The following is a 15,675-nucleotide window of genomic DNA, read 5'->3' as shown; positions in this document are numbered from 1 at the left end:
AGCCAGCTTATCATTGAACCCCTAACACTCTATATAGAAACAAATTTGAAAGAGATAATGATAAAATGATTTCAATAATATAAAACAGACCTATTCTGTTCATTTACTAATTATTCACAAAAATCATTATAACATACATAATTTGATTGATGTAATCAAAAATAGTAATAAGCTCAAATTTAAGCACTGATTGGAAAGTTAGACCTGGTGTTCTTAAATCAAGAGTATTTGTTCATTTTGCATGTTATTAGAGGTAGTGAGAAATTGAGAAAGCTCTACAATATGGCAAAATGTATGTATCAAAGTTATCTTTGTGAGTCATTGTTTTTCCTCATGTTACTTCCCAAGGAAAAGGACATTTTGTAACTAAGGAAGATACCCACTTACAACATAATACTGTAAATTCCTTATTCCATGGGAAGGCAATAGAGCAAAACCAAAACAAAGACATAAAATGTAATAACAGCCATGAACAAAATGCTTTACCATATTAAAGACTGTGTTATAGAGGTACATGTTGTGTTCTTAATGATTTTAACAAAGAATCCTTTATAATTCCACATCAATGGTAAACTTCCAAATGTTGATACTTAATATATTGGTGTCTTTTTAATGTATTTCAGTTAAATTGATCAATCGATTGGGTGGAATACCCTTTCTTTAGTTTACTCTTATTTGAACGAGGTAGAATTATAATTCCAAATCAATGGTATACTTCCAAATGTTGATACTTATATTGGTGTCCTTTTTAATGTATTTCAGTTAAATTGATCAATCGGTTGGGTGGAATACCCTTTCTTTAGTTTACTCTTATTTGAACGAGGTAGAATTATAATTCCAAATCAATGGTATACTTCCAAATGTTGATACTAATATTGGTGTCCTTTTCAATATAATTATTTCAGTTTTGGGTGGAATACCCTTTCTTTAGTTTACTCTTTATTTGAACGAGGTAGAATTATAATTCCAAATCAATGGTATACTTCCAAATGTTGATACTAATTGGTGTCCTTTTCAATATAATTATTTCAGTTTTGGGTGGAATACCCTTTCTATAGTTTACTCTATTTGAGCGAGGTAGAAAGAAATGGAAACAATCCCTGGAATCCCTGGAAGATAAATTAAATATTGACAATAACAAAATCCAAATGTATTTTATGTTTAATAATACATTTCACATGCTTATTTTAAGATTCAGACAGCTAAAATTGAGAAGCATTGTTAATATTGCATTACAACATTAATCATGTGACATAATACATTATGTCATGTGCCATCTTTAAACCCTTCATCCTGTTATTTTAAATATTTAATTTTCCAGATCCAGTCAGACATTGCTTCCATTTATACAGAATTCACAAAACATGGCAAAATGAACAAAAGCTCTTAGATTCTTTGATCTAGTTTTGATTTTTTTCTTTCTTGAAAAAATGTGTACAAAATGTGCTATGGATGATGATGAAATGAGTTGGAACAATTAAACAACCTCATGACCATAATATAATTTAATACAATATAAGACTCTTCCAATCTGGCTGGTCATAAGGTTGCATTTGAGGTAGCCTTATTTTTTTTAATAATAATATTGAAGAATTCAAGTTGGTTTATATATACTACACAAATAATGGAGATTGAGGGTGGTGGATTATCACCAGCAACAACTCCTACTACTGACACAAACACTACGTTTGACACCAACAATGCATATGGTACTGTGAATTGAGCAGGTACAAAACTGAAGGAGGAAAACAAATCATGCAAAGTGCCAGATTATTTTGTAAGCCTTGATGGTCTACTAGCAGTCAAATATGTTTAAGGGAAATATAACATTTCAACATTGTAAATTAATTTTTTCCTATTTGTATACTTCAACCTTATTTTATTTTCAATCTCCATAGCAAAAACCCACTACAAATATATAACTCATATGGACACAGAGTGAAGGCGAAGGAGAGAAAGTACGAATACATAAAGACATAAACAATACGGGCGTCATCCGTCAGACTCCAGCTATACTCATTTACACCTGTATAATACATATATTTTGCAGCTGAAGTCTCAATGGACAGCACACAATCAAAATATCCACGCCTATTTCATAAAATAAAGTAAATCAGGTCTGTTGTCATAATATAAATTCTTCAAAAATCTCCTTGGTGACGAACAGACCCTGATCCACAACCTGAGTGAGGTAGTAAATATTTCTTCAAAAATTACACATATTTTGTGCTACATCATTAATAACATCTACATTACATCAGCTATATAATTAAGATTATCTTAATAAGGTTATACCATTGCCTGTTAGCTAGGCCTAAAGTCTATGTACCACTACTATATTATACTGAGACACTTGCCAATTAAATGTCGCATCAAATTCTATTATAATATATATATTTATAGAATAACAGGACAGTGCGATTCCTTTAAAAAATTTCATGCACACATTCTTTTCCAAAACAAGGAAGGAATGCATGCTTATAGCATGTTATACTTAAGAATAAACACACAAAACCTCTGCATTTTGGTAACCAATTTAACCCCAAATAACACTTTACAAATGGGAACAGAAAGAGAATTTACAACAGAAATTTGGTTCAAATTTGACATAATTTGTTTTTGAGTAATTCTTTACAATGTGTATTACAATTACCTAAAAATCTTTGTCAAACATTTGCTGGTTTGACTCCAAAAGGCGATATATACCAATATCATTAACATTAGGCTACAGACCTACGAAAGACAGCAAATATGAAACATGCAGTGTAAAAATATCAAAGCCAAAATTGTAACTTCAGTAATGCCCTTTTTTTTTTTTTACTTCCATCTAACACCAATGAAACTCAATAAAATTGTGATTAGTCCCAAGGAAAGTCAAGTTTCATCATGCACCAAGATGGTTTCTTTATCAATTTCACTTCACTTCTCTTGGACATAATTACAACACATTATTATTGAGGGTCAATGTTAAATCTTCATATATCTACTAAAGACAATGAAACTAAGAAGGATGCTGTCAAATTCCAGGTCATTTTTGGTTGATTCCAAGCCATTTGAATGAAATGTCCTTGTTTTACAGAATATAGACACAGAAAAGCAGATACTTTTATCAGTAAAGGGGGTCATAAAACGGACACAAATTCACTTTATCCAATGTTTTAAAAAGACACACACAAAATATGATCACACATATTATGCATTGCCACAAGATACAAATGATGTGATATGGATGAACATTAACTACCTACATCAATAAATTATCAATGTAATGAGTTATTCAATAACACAGTATTGAAGTAGAATCTAATGAGCATCTTTGGATGTGATCAATTTATGATTATTACATTAAATCTTAATTCAAGACATTAAAAAATGATTTGATTTCAAGCTGCATCTTGTACATAAATGCCGCCTACATGAAAGTAGATTATCTCATATTTAGGTGTTTTTTTTATCATTACTACTTGCCTTTGTAAGTGGTGAAGGATATACCCAACAGTGTATACATAGATGGCATATCCCTCCATATATTAACACTATTTTGGGAAACCATGATCCACCCCTTTTATAAAACAAACACTAATATACATGAAGCAGCAATTGTAAGATCCACCCTTGTGTAAAACTAACTTGATGACATGTCAGTAATATACCTAGCGTAATCAATCATGTAGTGAGATAGATGATGGTAACATTCATTCTACTTGTTATTAACATATAATTTATGTGATATGCTGTGCTGTGCTACACACATATTATCTTGACACATATTGTGGAGACAATTTATGGCATTTTTTTGATCAAAATTTTCCAAAATGATGTGAAGAAATGAAAAGAAACAAATCATTGATTTGGTAAATATTAACAAAAAAACCTGCCGTTCACTATTATGTTAATGTTGGTGCCGTTTCAGAATCATTTTTGTATTTACTATATTAAATGAATATATACTGAAACTAATAAAATTATTACAAATATGAATATGAGGATGATTAAAGAATAAGAACAAAAATAACATCACACTTTAACATAAAATCAAACTGAAAGTTGCAAGTCCCTTTTGAATCTATAACTGATCATGTTCATATATACCACTATACATATTTCCTAAAATCCTTACACAATTCAAACACCATAGATGTATATTTATTTTCCTTGGTAACAGTTTCCCATTACTTGGCTACCATTAACCAAGCAATGCGCCTATACCATAAATGCAGAGGTTTTTTCCCAATTGAAGCGTTTTATATGTTTTACATACATTTTATGGACATTTATTGATATCAAAAAATATCTACATTTTATAATGACTAAATAAAGTCAAGAATTGCTGCTTGTAATATTGATTAAATAATAATTATTAATACTCTCCACTGCACACTACTAGTGTAGTGGCTACTTTTTATTTGAAATAAAGTATGGACAATTTATATTGCTGTTTTGGCCTGACTAGCAGTGAAAATCACTGCGCTCTAAATTCATTCCTGTTACTAAAATAAAAAAATATCGAAGGAGTATATTACAAGCTGCCCTTCATTTTGTTTATTTAGCCATACCAGCGACAACCCAACATATCAAAAGAACTCTTTTCATTCAGATATATAATTTTAATTATGGTTAAGACACAACTAGGGCTTCTACCACATTATTCTAATCAAACAAGCTGATTATTGGAATTAAGTGAGAAATAATTTCATTTTTTTTACCACTGTATGGAATTCTACAGGCGAGATGGAATAATGTTTTGTTTTAAGTTCAATTTCAATGTTGGTGTTATGCTAATATATACCTCTTAAGACACCAACAAAAGTCCGTCAAAAATACCAATGGTTGCCCTATCACCAGATTTAATTCTTTCACAATTTACATTCATTGATTGATAACTACTCAAAAAAGATCGGGTCTTTGTTTAACAATCTTGAGCTCTACAAAGCAATATAAAATACAATTTGCAACAAAAAAACAAACAAAAGAAAATGGGGAAATATGCAGCCCTTAACACACAAAACCATTATTTTACAAATAATATTGGGACTGTGTTTACAAATATTTCAGCTTCGTTTTTAATAATAATTTTTTTCATAACAAGTTAAGGATTTGGCAGTAACGCGCAGCAGTACCAGTATTCCTGAGAAAAATAAAAACTCTAGGTATAGCCATATGCATTCACTGCTCTACCATTAATCAATCAAATTCACAGGGAAAAGAATGCACAAAAAGCGCCCTCAACACGAATATAGATATCACTAATTTCATTTCAACTAACATTTATTTAACATGGTGAACTTTCCTGCAAAAAATATATATTTCATATTTTACACTGCAGAGATTTGCTAAGCAATTTGCATTAAAATTCACAAGAGAATGATTATTTTTCTTCCTGACTTTAAAAAATGCGTATCACAATAATACCAGCGATTTTATTGAAATCACCACAATAAGGAAAATGGATAGTAAACATTTAAGTTTTGAGGTATATGCGAAGAGAACATGATAGAAAAAAAGTATTCAAGCAGTAGTAGAAATTTTTTTCATAGTTATCTTAACTCCATTCATACTGAATGTGGCCCAGCCTCAAGGTTAACTCTTCTGTTGTCTATCCCCTCTGTCTAATGGGTATCCAAACAATAACACATAACAAATAGTAATTTTGACTTCACTAACTTCATTTAACTGAACAGTTAAAGAAAACCTAATCTAAGATGAAATCATTCTTATAACAAAAATTGAATGGCAGAAAAACATTTGATTAATGTCTTTAAATCAGATATGTTTTTCAAGGCCATCTTAAAATTAACACAATATCTAGAGAGCAAACATGTTTAACAATTGATCAATAACTCTTGAAAATACTTTTGGTAGTCACTCTCAAGTTTCTGTCTGCTCTTTTATTAAGTGTTCTTGTTAACCTTAAGGCTGGACTAGAAAACCCTAAAACATTACAGAGGTATAATTATCATTACATGGTTTGCATAAGCACCTCTGTTACAGCATTCACAGCAGTTGAAGGGACTATCCCATCATGCATTGCAATGTATATGCTTGCTTCATAGCAAATGTATACCAAGAATATAGCCGATTAAATATTAAATATTGATAGCTACAGATTGATTCACAATACTGTAGGGTGATATTTTCAAACAAAAGCACCCTGATTTAAGTGAGAAATTGAAAGTTGAAGTGAGGATTTGTGTACAATGTCTATGGCAAGTGCAGTTTCTCTGTACCAGAAAGCATAATGGGATAGACCTTTTAAGCTGCTGTGATCCCATTTGTATAAATAATATTATAGCTGCATTTATCAGGCGCTATTAAAATCCCTGATTCATTAATGCAGATCATCCCTGATATTTCAGTATTCTACCCATTGGCAAAATTGCACCCTCTAGTTTCTAGTGAATAATAAAAAATATAATATATAAAATCCATCAGTAATTATTATCACTATCCCTTGTAGCAGAGTGCTTAATTGCACCAAATTAGGTTGACTTAGGTCCAGTAATTATGGAGTTCTTCTATAAACTGACAATCAAGGTTGAACTGCATGCACTCAACAAATTTGGGGAAAACTTAATATAAAACTTCCATAAGGTGTTGTAAGCAAAGTTTTCAAAGATCAACAATCAGAACAAACTTGAATTGGCTATTCTTAGTGAGTTTCTGTCATGCTCACTTTATTTTAACATTTGATTTATAATTGAAAAATTAATGATGCACTGAAGTGGTTAGATGAACCAAAATCCAAGATATTATAGTTACAAAATCTGTAGGTAAAAGTACTTATAGCCAATTAAGCACTTGCTCTTACCAACTTATGGATCTTTCTATACAAGTTTCTTTACAACACCAACACTATCTCAGTGTGTGCTTGGTCTACAATACTGTAATGTGCTTTCCAGATTCAACAATCATGCATATTCAACCTGTGAAGAATACCCCAAGGTATGAGGGAAACATTAGTTTGAACTATATAGTTTCAAAACTACTTTCAGTGAGTTATTATACAGTGGTGTGTCCAGGGGGGGGGGGGCTTTGGGTGCTGAAGCCCCCTGCACTTTGTTAAAAATCATGTAAAATCAGCCATTTTTGTGTGATTTTAGCCATTAAGCCCCCTGCATAAATCTGAAAGAGGGGCTGGGCCCTCCACAGGAAAAGATTCTGGACACGCCGGTGTTATAAATGGGTGTATGAAACAAATACTTCTGTACAAATACTTACTGGGATGCCATAGCTGTAATAATGCCCATTATAATAATAATATAAATCAACCAACTTTGCTATGACATCTCTCATATTTGTTTAGTCAACATTTACCACATCCCTTATACCTGGTTATGTCTCCTTTGCAAGGCACACAATGTCTTTCTAGGCTACCTTTACTTTTGCAATAATATAACATGAGGTTGATCCTAGGTCTGCCCAGCTGTCCGTCAAGGTGTCCTTTGTGAGCCAATCACAATCATCAACACAAATATCATGCAATAAGTTTTTGATTTGTTTATGGTCTATTAACATGATTAAAATGAGGAACAAATATAACACAAGCACACACTCAAGGAAATGACTAATGTGGTGTCCGATTATATAGGGTCTATCAAATGAGTGCATTCCAAAAAGAGGGAAAACAAGATATTCTTTAAGTGCTCAGAAGGGCAAGTTAACATTACACAATTAATAATTTCCACAAGAACACATATATTGTATAATATATGAAAAAAAATAATTTCAGGGACAGTACAAATTTATTTAGGAGTGAAACAAATATATTTTGCACTCCCGGTAGTTATGGTTCTTCACATCTTTGTATTATAATAAACAGTAGGGGGCAAGGTTAATAATAATAATACTCTCCTAAAATAGCCTTTGCCATTACAGCACAACTTCTTAAACAAAATTGTATTTCCCTGAGAAGTTTTTTCTGGCTTTCTAAGCCCAATATACTCTTGGTCACACAGAGTCCACCTCAACTCGACCACCCTATCTCACATGCTGACTACGTGTTATGTGACACGTGAACTCAATTTGTCCTTGCGGCAAAGATACCCACAGATACTGCACTGATACGGGTGGCGTTGGCGTGACAACTCATGTGCAAGGTGAAAATCACATGATCAGCAAAATAGGTCTCTCGCAATGGGGGCATTTATTCAACTTACTTGCTAGATCAGATGAATTTTGTGATTGGCTCTCAGAATAATTTGACGGATCCGTCTGGGTTGACCCTAGTCAGCTGGGAACCTTGGGAGTACCCAGCTGATATACCTATTCCTGAGCCAGGCTTAATGCATACCTTCATCCTTCGTCTGTTCACCACTACTTGGTGATCCATTATTTGCCATCATGTCTGGATCCGCATAACTAGAATCACAGAGACAAATCCATGCCTCCGTTTACAGCACCGTGTAAGATCGCCTTTCATGGCATAATCGCGAGAGCCACATTACGGTAAATGTCAGACTGATTATCTCCTCCTCCACCGCTAGCCGAATCTCTACTTGTGTCTGCCCATGGATCTGCTATGTCATCTCCAGTGGGCGAGACCAGAAACTCGCGTTTGGGAAGGGGTGTACGCTTCCGCTTGCGTGCGCCACCTTCTTTCTTGCGCCCTATATATTGGAAAAACCAGCACTGGCCCATTGTAAGGGGGTGATGACTGAAATTTCACCATGCTGACTAGTGGGCAAAGATCCTGGTGGCAAGGTGCCTGGTGGTATGCCTAATGAAACCCTGGTAAGGCTGCTGTTAAGATGGGTGCTGTAGGGCTTGCACTTGCTGTAACAGGCATGTCGTTGTTGATCGTGGCGGCACCAGAATAATCCATCACATCTTTAGGTTCTGATGATTCGCTGTTATTGGGAGCATTTTTCTCCAGGACAGGTGGGTGCTCACCAGATTCGATCCTGGAGCTGAGTTCTTGTGGATAAACATTTCCTGAGCATCATTTGAGGCTGATGTATTGGAGCCATTTGGCGAGGGTGGCTGTGGTCGCATTTCCTGAGTTAAGCGCTGCAACAGCTGCTGCTGGCAGAAAGGAGTTGAGAGCATCGGGAGATACTGGAGAGCGTTGACGCATGTCCAGCTTATTCTCTCCAACATGAGCAACCAATTTACTGGGATCTTGTACCTGGAGTAAACTAGCTCGGTTGCCATGATGTATTGGGGATGTGGCATTGTGTGACGGTAGCCAGAGAGTCAATATCGTTATGATCATGTGAGTTACCATGTCGCTTGCGTCTGTGGGCCTGCAAGTTACACTTGTACGGGGTTTGGTAGTGACAGTGGTCACACTTATACTGCTTGCTGGTACCTGTGTGAACAATAAGATGTCGCATGAGGCTAGAGCGGAAGGCACTACTGAACCCGCACACCAGGCACTTATATGGTTTCTTCCCTGAGTGCACGTTCATGTGCTCATTTAGATGTGTCTTGGTCGGTGAGATGTGCGTGCACAGCTTACACTGGAATACTTTGCTGTGCTCATGAAATGAAGGAGGGACCACCGCTGGCAGCGTGGGCAGTTGCTGAAGCGGGGGTGCTGCGGTGGTGACCGGACTGGTCACCATTCCTGAGGTAGGTAAATTATCATTATGTGATGTGGTCGTTGTTGCTGCCATAGGAGCATGTTCTGTAAGTGTTTCATCTTTCATGAGGTGCTCCAAGTTGTTTTCATAGCCCGGTGTCTCGATCACCTAATTAACATGTTGGCGTCTTTTTGATGATGTGTGGCCAGATGCTGGTTGAGTGTGCTTTGTAGTGAACAACTAAAACCACATTCCAAACAGTGATACGGTCTGGAACCTGTGTGTATGTTCATATGTTCCTCAAGTGCACTCTGTGAGGAGGCAACCAGTGTACATAGCTTACACTGATATCCTTGTGCAGATGGTGACTGTCGTTGTAACATGTTCTTCTCGGGACTTGGCGCCACATCTGAGTTGTTACTGTCCTCCTCCTCCTTAGGGCTAGCATCTGGGGGACTTTCCACCTCATCGCTGGTAAGCTGAGGTGGTGGCGCTGTAGGTGGAGGAGCGCCCTCTGTGGTGGCGCTATCCATAAATGAACCATTAACTTGTGCCTCTAGTTTGTCCAAGTGATATCCTGCAAAATACAAGAAGAAAACAAAGTCTTGATTAGACTAAACATCATAAAAAGTTCTTGGATGAAGTCAACCCTGGGAAAGAAAGGATTTGAAATACTTTTGATTTATTATACTTCTAGTAAACAGAATTTGAACACTAAATCATGATACCATCATGGGTAAAATATGTGAAAACACCAGTAAAATTAACTGAAATGTTCTGCTTTCTGAGGTATGGCAGAATGATGATAAGTGCCATTCCAAAGGTTGACCATATCCCATAGATAAACCTGAATGGCACACATGTCAGTAATATTTATACAAACAATCAATATTATAAGTCAGAACATAAATGGATCTACTTTCTAGATACAATAAAAAACAGTCAGGGCAGAGAAACCAACTCTAGAATGCCTCCTATTGATGTTTTGCACATACCTGTATTACATTGCAGGGTTCATACAGGGTATGGCATATATTTATTTTATAAAGACATTTTTCATTTTACAGGCTGTATCAAAATTATTATTCTCCATCCATTTTTGGCGTTTTTGAAATATCCGTCTATTCCAAAGACCACTATTGATCCGCTTGAAATGACCGAACATTATATTTTATATTTGCACATCTGGTCATTTCAACTGCATCCAATGGTATGTTTGGAGGAAGCAGGTTTTTTTTCTTCAAAAACAGCAACAATCTATGGAGAATAAACATTTTGATACAGCCTGTATTTCCCACTTCTTTCACAAAGCAGTTGACCAAAAGTAAAATGCCACTTCCTTTGTAAACACAGTCCTCACATAATCTTTGCAAGACATGAGCATGTGCATCCCACCATTGCAAAATAATACATTGAAACAATAAGAATGGACGGTTAGTAGTGCAGCTTTCCCTTAATGTGCTAAAAGGATTCGCTGGTATTTTACTTTCAGTAATTCATACACATTTGAAAAGTGCGTATGTTCATAATATGCATGTGTTGGTTGGTGGAGTGAAGTTGTTATTTTTCAATCAAAGTTCTTGTATTACTACCATATTGGCTATTGAAAGCTGCCAAATTTCCAGCTTATTACAATTTCATATCTTATTTTGTTTTCACACTTTCTGTTAGTCAAATGGCCATTTTCATAATTTGACATCAGCCTTCCTTTACTGCTGCTGACCAGAGTGGCCCAAAGAAGGTCTCCATTATATAATAATTTACCACAAAGCAAGCAAGCAGCTGGCCAGACAGTGGTCTTCTTGACCCATTATCTTAAAAAATCACTTTTGTTGTTTTTCACTTTCTATTATTCAAAAAGCTATACAATTCTTTTCCAACTTAGTGTTTTTGTTGAGTAGCAGTCCTAAGTGTGAAGATTTTTCATTGAAAATCAATCATTGGTCACTGCATTTAACAGTTGTAAATTCAGAGAAATAAACTGCAATAACAAAACAAGTAAAATATGATGTCAGCTGTTGCAAACTCAAGATAACCCTTAAATTTAAAAAAGAGATTATCACAAATCTGATAGAGCATCGCTTGACCATCTGATAATGTAACTGATCAAGGCAGATGTGCTACCTGAATTTCTATGAAACATTGAAACAATAAACCAGCAGAGTGACCTGGGCTCCTGGCAATTTATCCTGCTCAGATTTGACCGACACGCCTTCCCTTAATCACCTATTTTTCCCATTGCATAAGAATAGGAGGAGCAAAATGAGATGACAACGCTTGTATGACCAAAGACGGTATGACAGAATTGTGATGAGAGATGAGATGAGGCAGAGAGACATAGTGAACTACTTCTCAAGCTACTCTTTTTATTGATTCTTTTTCACAGGGCCCACATCCCTGTTTGTTTATAAGGAAACAACCCAAAAGATCGATGACATCCTATAAAAATTACTTGTTTTGTTTTAAAGATGACCTTGGTAACTTAGCAAAATGAAAGAGAAAAGTGCCCTTTCTGACAACAAATGAAAGAGAAAATTGGGGTGGCAAAGGAAAAGAAAAAGGGAAAAGGAGCTGTTTCCCACCAAAATTTATCCAAATCATGTGCCAAAAATTAAATATTGTGCAAATACCAAATTTGTGTGTGCCATACGTGCACATTGTCCCAATAAAGCCATTTTTTGGAAGTTTGAAGAATAAACATGTACAGTCTCTTGTAATAAACCAGTATATGTATCAAACAGAAACAATTAAAATGTAAATAATCAATATGCACAATGATAATAGAATCCCAGGAAAAGCATCAAAATAACAGCCCAATTGAGGTTAATAACCAGGATGGCTCTTGAATCATCATCATATTGTGTCCGTTTCGTATACACACATGGCATATCATTCTAGGAAACATCGATAATGTGTGCATCAGCTATATATATTCAATACTACATTTCATATTCCACTATAATTCTATATAAGTTGCTTTCCACTGAATACTGAACATAAACTGGATTTGCTTTTCTTGACATTTGGATACTTTGGTGTTAATTTCGAGAAATGAAAATAATATATCAAGTTGCAACAACCATACACGCCCACTTGCTATGTGCATGTTCAAAAGCCAACATCATGATAACAAATCCTGACCACATAATGTCAAGCACTATATAGTTGTACAAAAATTACCATCTCAAGTGGATACGACATGTTCCAAATCTTCCAAGAAACATGCACCGAGTTTTTACAGAGAGAACATTAGTTGATTTCAAAGCAAAAGTGAATTAGACTTCTACACCCTCACTTGATGCGTCCAATATTCATTAGAACTTGGCATCTAATTATGTTTCAATCAAAAAAAAAAACTTGGCAGCGGGGAGTCATTAGAAGTCAAATTCTAGGATTCAAGTTCAAAAGCGTGGCGATCCTGAGAAACACATTCAAAGTCAAATTCAAGTTCGACTGAAGTTGGCTTCAGGCTCTGTGTAAACAGGTCATACAAGTCAGTATTGTCAACAAATTCTGAAACATGTATCTTTGTAAATACTTATGTACAATGTACATGATCTATAATGTAATGATCATCTGAATGAAGTTTCCTGAATTCTTAGGACATTTCCTGAAGACTAACAGGCATCTCTGCAGCAAGTGTTCCTGATATGAGCAGTTATGCCTTAAAATAACGATGACTCAATTCTGTTACATTTTTTATATTTACATGTTGAGATTTAGAATTTTTTTACTTTGTTATACAATTTGTTTGACAACATACATCACTGTAATTTCTCAAAAAATTAAATTCTTCTCAGTGTAGAATTTCCTCATTAAGTCTTCACTAACATCTTTTTTAAAAGTATGTACTCACCAACCATTATTTATAATCACCGTGTATATATCAAGTTTGTAGAATTATACAGCAAAGGCACTTATCATATCCCAACTCCTTGGCATGTTATGAGTGAACAAATTCCACCACATTTCTACCATTTCATATTTACGCTATGTGAGTTAGGTCACCGATTACATTCCACCGTTTTCTTTTCACAAATCCAACAAAACATTTTAAGGTTTACTTAGCCAGTTCACGAAGCATGCAACAATTTGTCATGTACTTTCAATGCTTCGTCGTGATAACATCAATGGCAGCATTTCTTATTGAGTCACTTCCGTTTAGAGTTTAGCTTTTCAAACCAACACCACATTCCGTTTCCTTTTAAAATGCTACATATACAATGATTAACTATACCTTCATAATTATTCACTTGGAAAATAATTATGTTGAAAAACAAAATGCATAATGAAATTGACTTGCCTGTACCTACCTCTGCCTAGTATGGCGATTCCCAACTAAACTAATATACAATGTCATTGTAAATGGTACGAATGTGATGGTTAGTGTGTGCACACAGTTGATTGGCATAAATCATTATTTCACTACATAGCGCACATTATTAACATAAGGATGTGTCCTTCACATTATATTCACAATTGAAGCTCTTATTTTAGTACTAGCAGTAAAAGCCCTGTCTTGTCTGCCATTTCATTTTCATATCAGTGGTTAATGTTTGAATAATTAAATCATACAGTATACATCCAGGGGTTTGGTTTTATCTTTTAGCATCAGTTTCAGGATAACATATCAATCTTACATAAAATAATTCAGTATGTGAAATGTACTAATAAAATGATTCTGCATGTTAATGCTTTCAGGCATGTTTTATATACTTGCACACCTGTGTTAATTCAGACTGAATTGACTGCTTCAGAAATGGATTTGACAGATGTCCTGCTACTATCTGTCCATCTGCCTTACACCATCCCTCCTACGGTTTCAAAATCAAAGCACACTTGATCTATCCCATAGAAATGTGATCTATTGCCGTACCAGTATGCAAAGATTGCATCAAGCATGTCCAATGATATTTCATACCATTTTCTTTGCTTGGGTTTATCTCCCTAAAGCCACACTAAATAGAACGACCACCAAAATAAGTATGGTAACCAATAAACATCCAATTCTTTCATCTTCCAAAACAAATACAAAATTAGGACAGAGCTCTAAGAACTAATTCGACAAGAGGGAGCAACTAAAACTTCCTGCTCAACTAACTTGAAGTAAAATGGAAAAAATATCTCAATAAACAAACCAACACAAACAATATGTGTCGCTTCATTCATGATAGAAGACAACACAGTTGACCAGGTGACCAACATAATAAAATGTAATAATAAATGAAATTTTGTGCTCAATGCATACATCATAATCATACGATAAAGCATCTTGCAGTGGGGTTATACAAATTGAATGCCCAACAATTATTGCATGTTATCATTTATTTTTTGCACACACCACTGAATATATTCTCAAGTATTGTTATGTGAAAAGTAAATGAATTAACTTCAACCAACGGACATTACATTTCCTTTGTAATTGTTTGTAAAAGAATAAACATCCTTTATGCTTTGCATGCTGACCATATAGGCTTCATCATAAAAAGTACAAGTTTCAAGATATTTTCTGAAAATATCAAGGGCTATCTCAAAAACTACTTAACGAATACTGGGCTTGTTTGTACACATTTTAATGTATTTTTCATGGCGATTCCAAATACTGTCATACAAATGTACAATTTTTAAAGTTTTGACATTTTAAAGAAAATTTGGAACTAGTCGCCTGCAGTCAACACCAATATGGAGAGATTTAACAGCTATGAATATAGCGTTATTTGTCCTCTCTTGTTATAGATGTACTTTTAAAACCTCTGATATCTGCATTTTAAAGAATTTTTTTTAATGTAAGCAGTGAATGTGGCTTTCTTATTGATGCACTTTCTTAATGTCAAATATGACAAAAATGTAATTATGAAAATACATGCTTGTCCCTACCTACAGATGAAAATGTAAAGCTCTCCAAAGTAGTTTCTTATATTTCCCCATACTAACAATCCACATCATATTTTTAGTAACATTAATTTAAATACCGTGTTCATTTTATGTTATTATGCCATCTTGGTGATTTTGTTGAAATGAGGCCACAGTGATATATCTTTGTGTAATACCCATCAATCTATACATCTTTCAAGCATAATCCTGCATAACTTGAAAGCATGAAATCTTGCCCTACGGGATGCTGTTACATACACTATACCCATTACCATGCTAT

General features: G+C 34.6%; 1 pseudogene; it reads right to left on the bottom strand.

The window, feature by feature from the left end:
• Window positions 1-6,141: 6,141 nt before the first annotated feature.
• Window positions 6,142-15,675, bottom strand: part of LOC140162115 (uncharacterized) — a 42,142-nt pseudogene continuing 32,608 nt past the window's right edge.

Source organism: Amphiura filiformis, chromosome 1 (assembly GCF_039555335.1).
Source record: "Amphiura filiformis chromosome 1, Afil_fr2py, whole genome shotgun sequence".
In the NCBI taxonomy this organism is placed as follows: Eukaryota; Metazoa; Echinodermata; class Ophiuroidea; order Amphilepidida; family Amphiuridae; genus Amphiura; species Amphiura filiformis.
The sequence above is the reverse complement of the archived record's forward strand: the minus strand, read 5'-3'. Positions and strand labels throughout refer to the sequence as shown.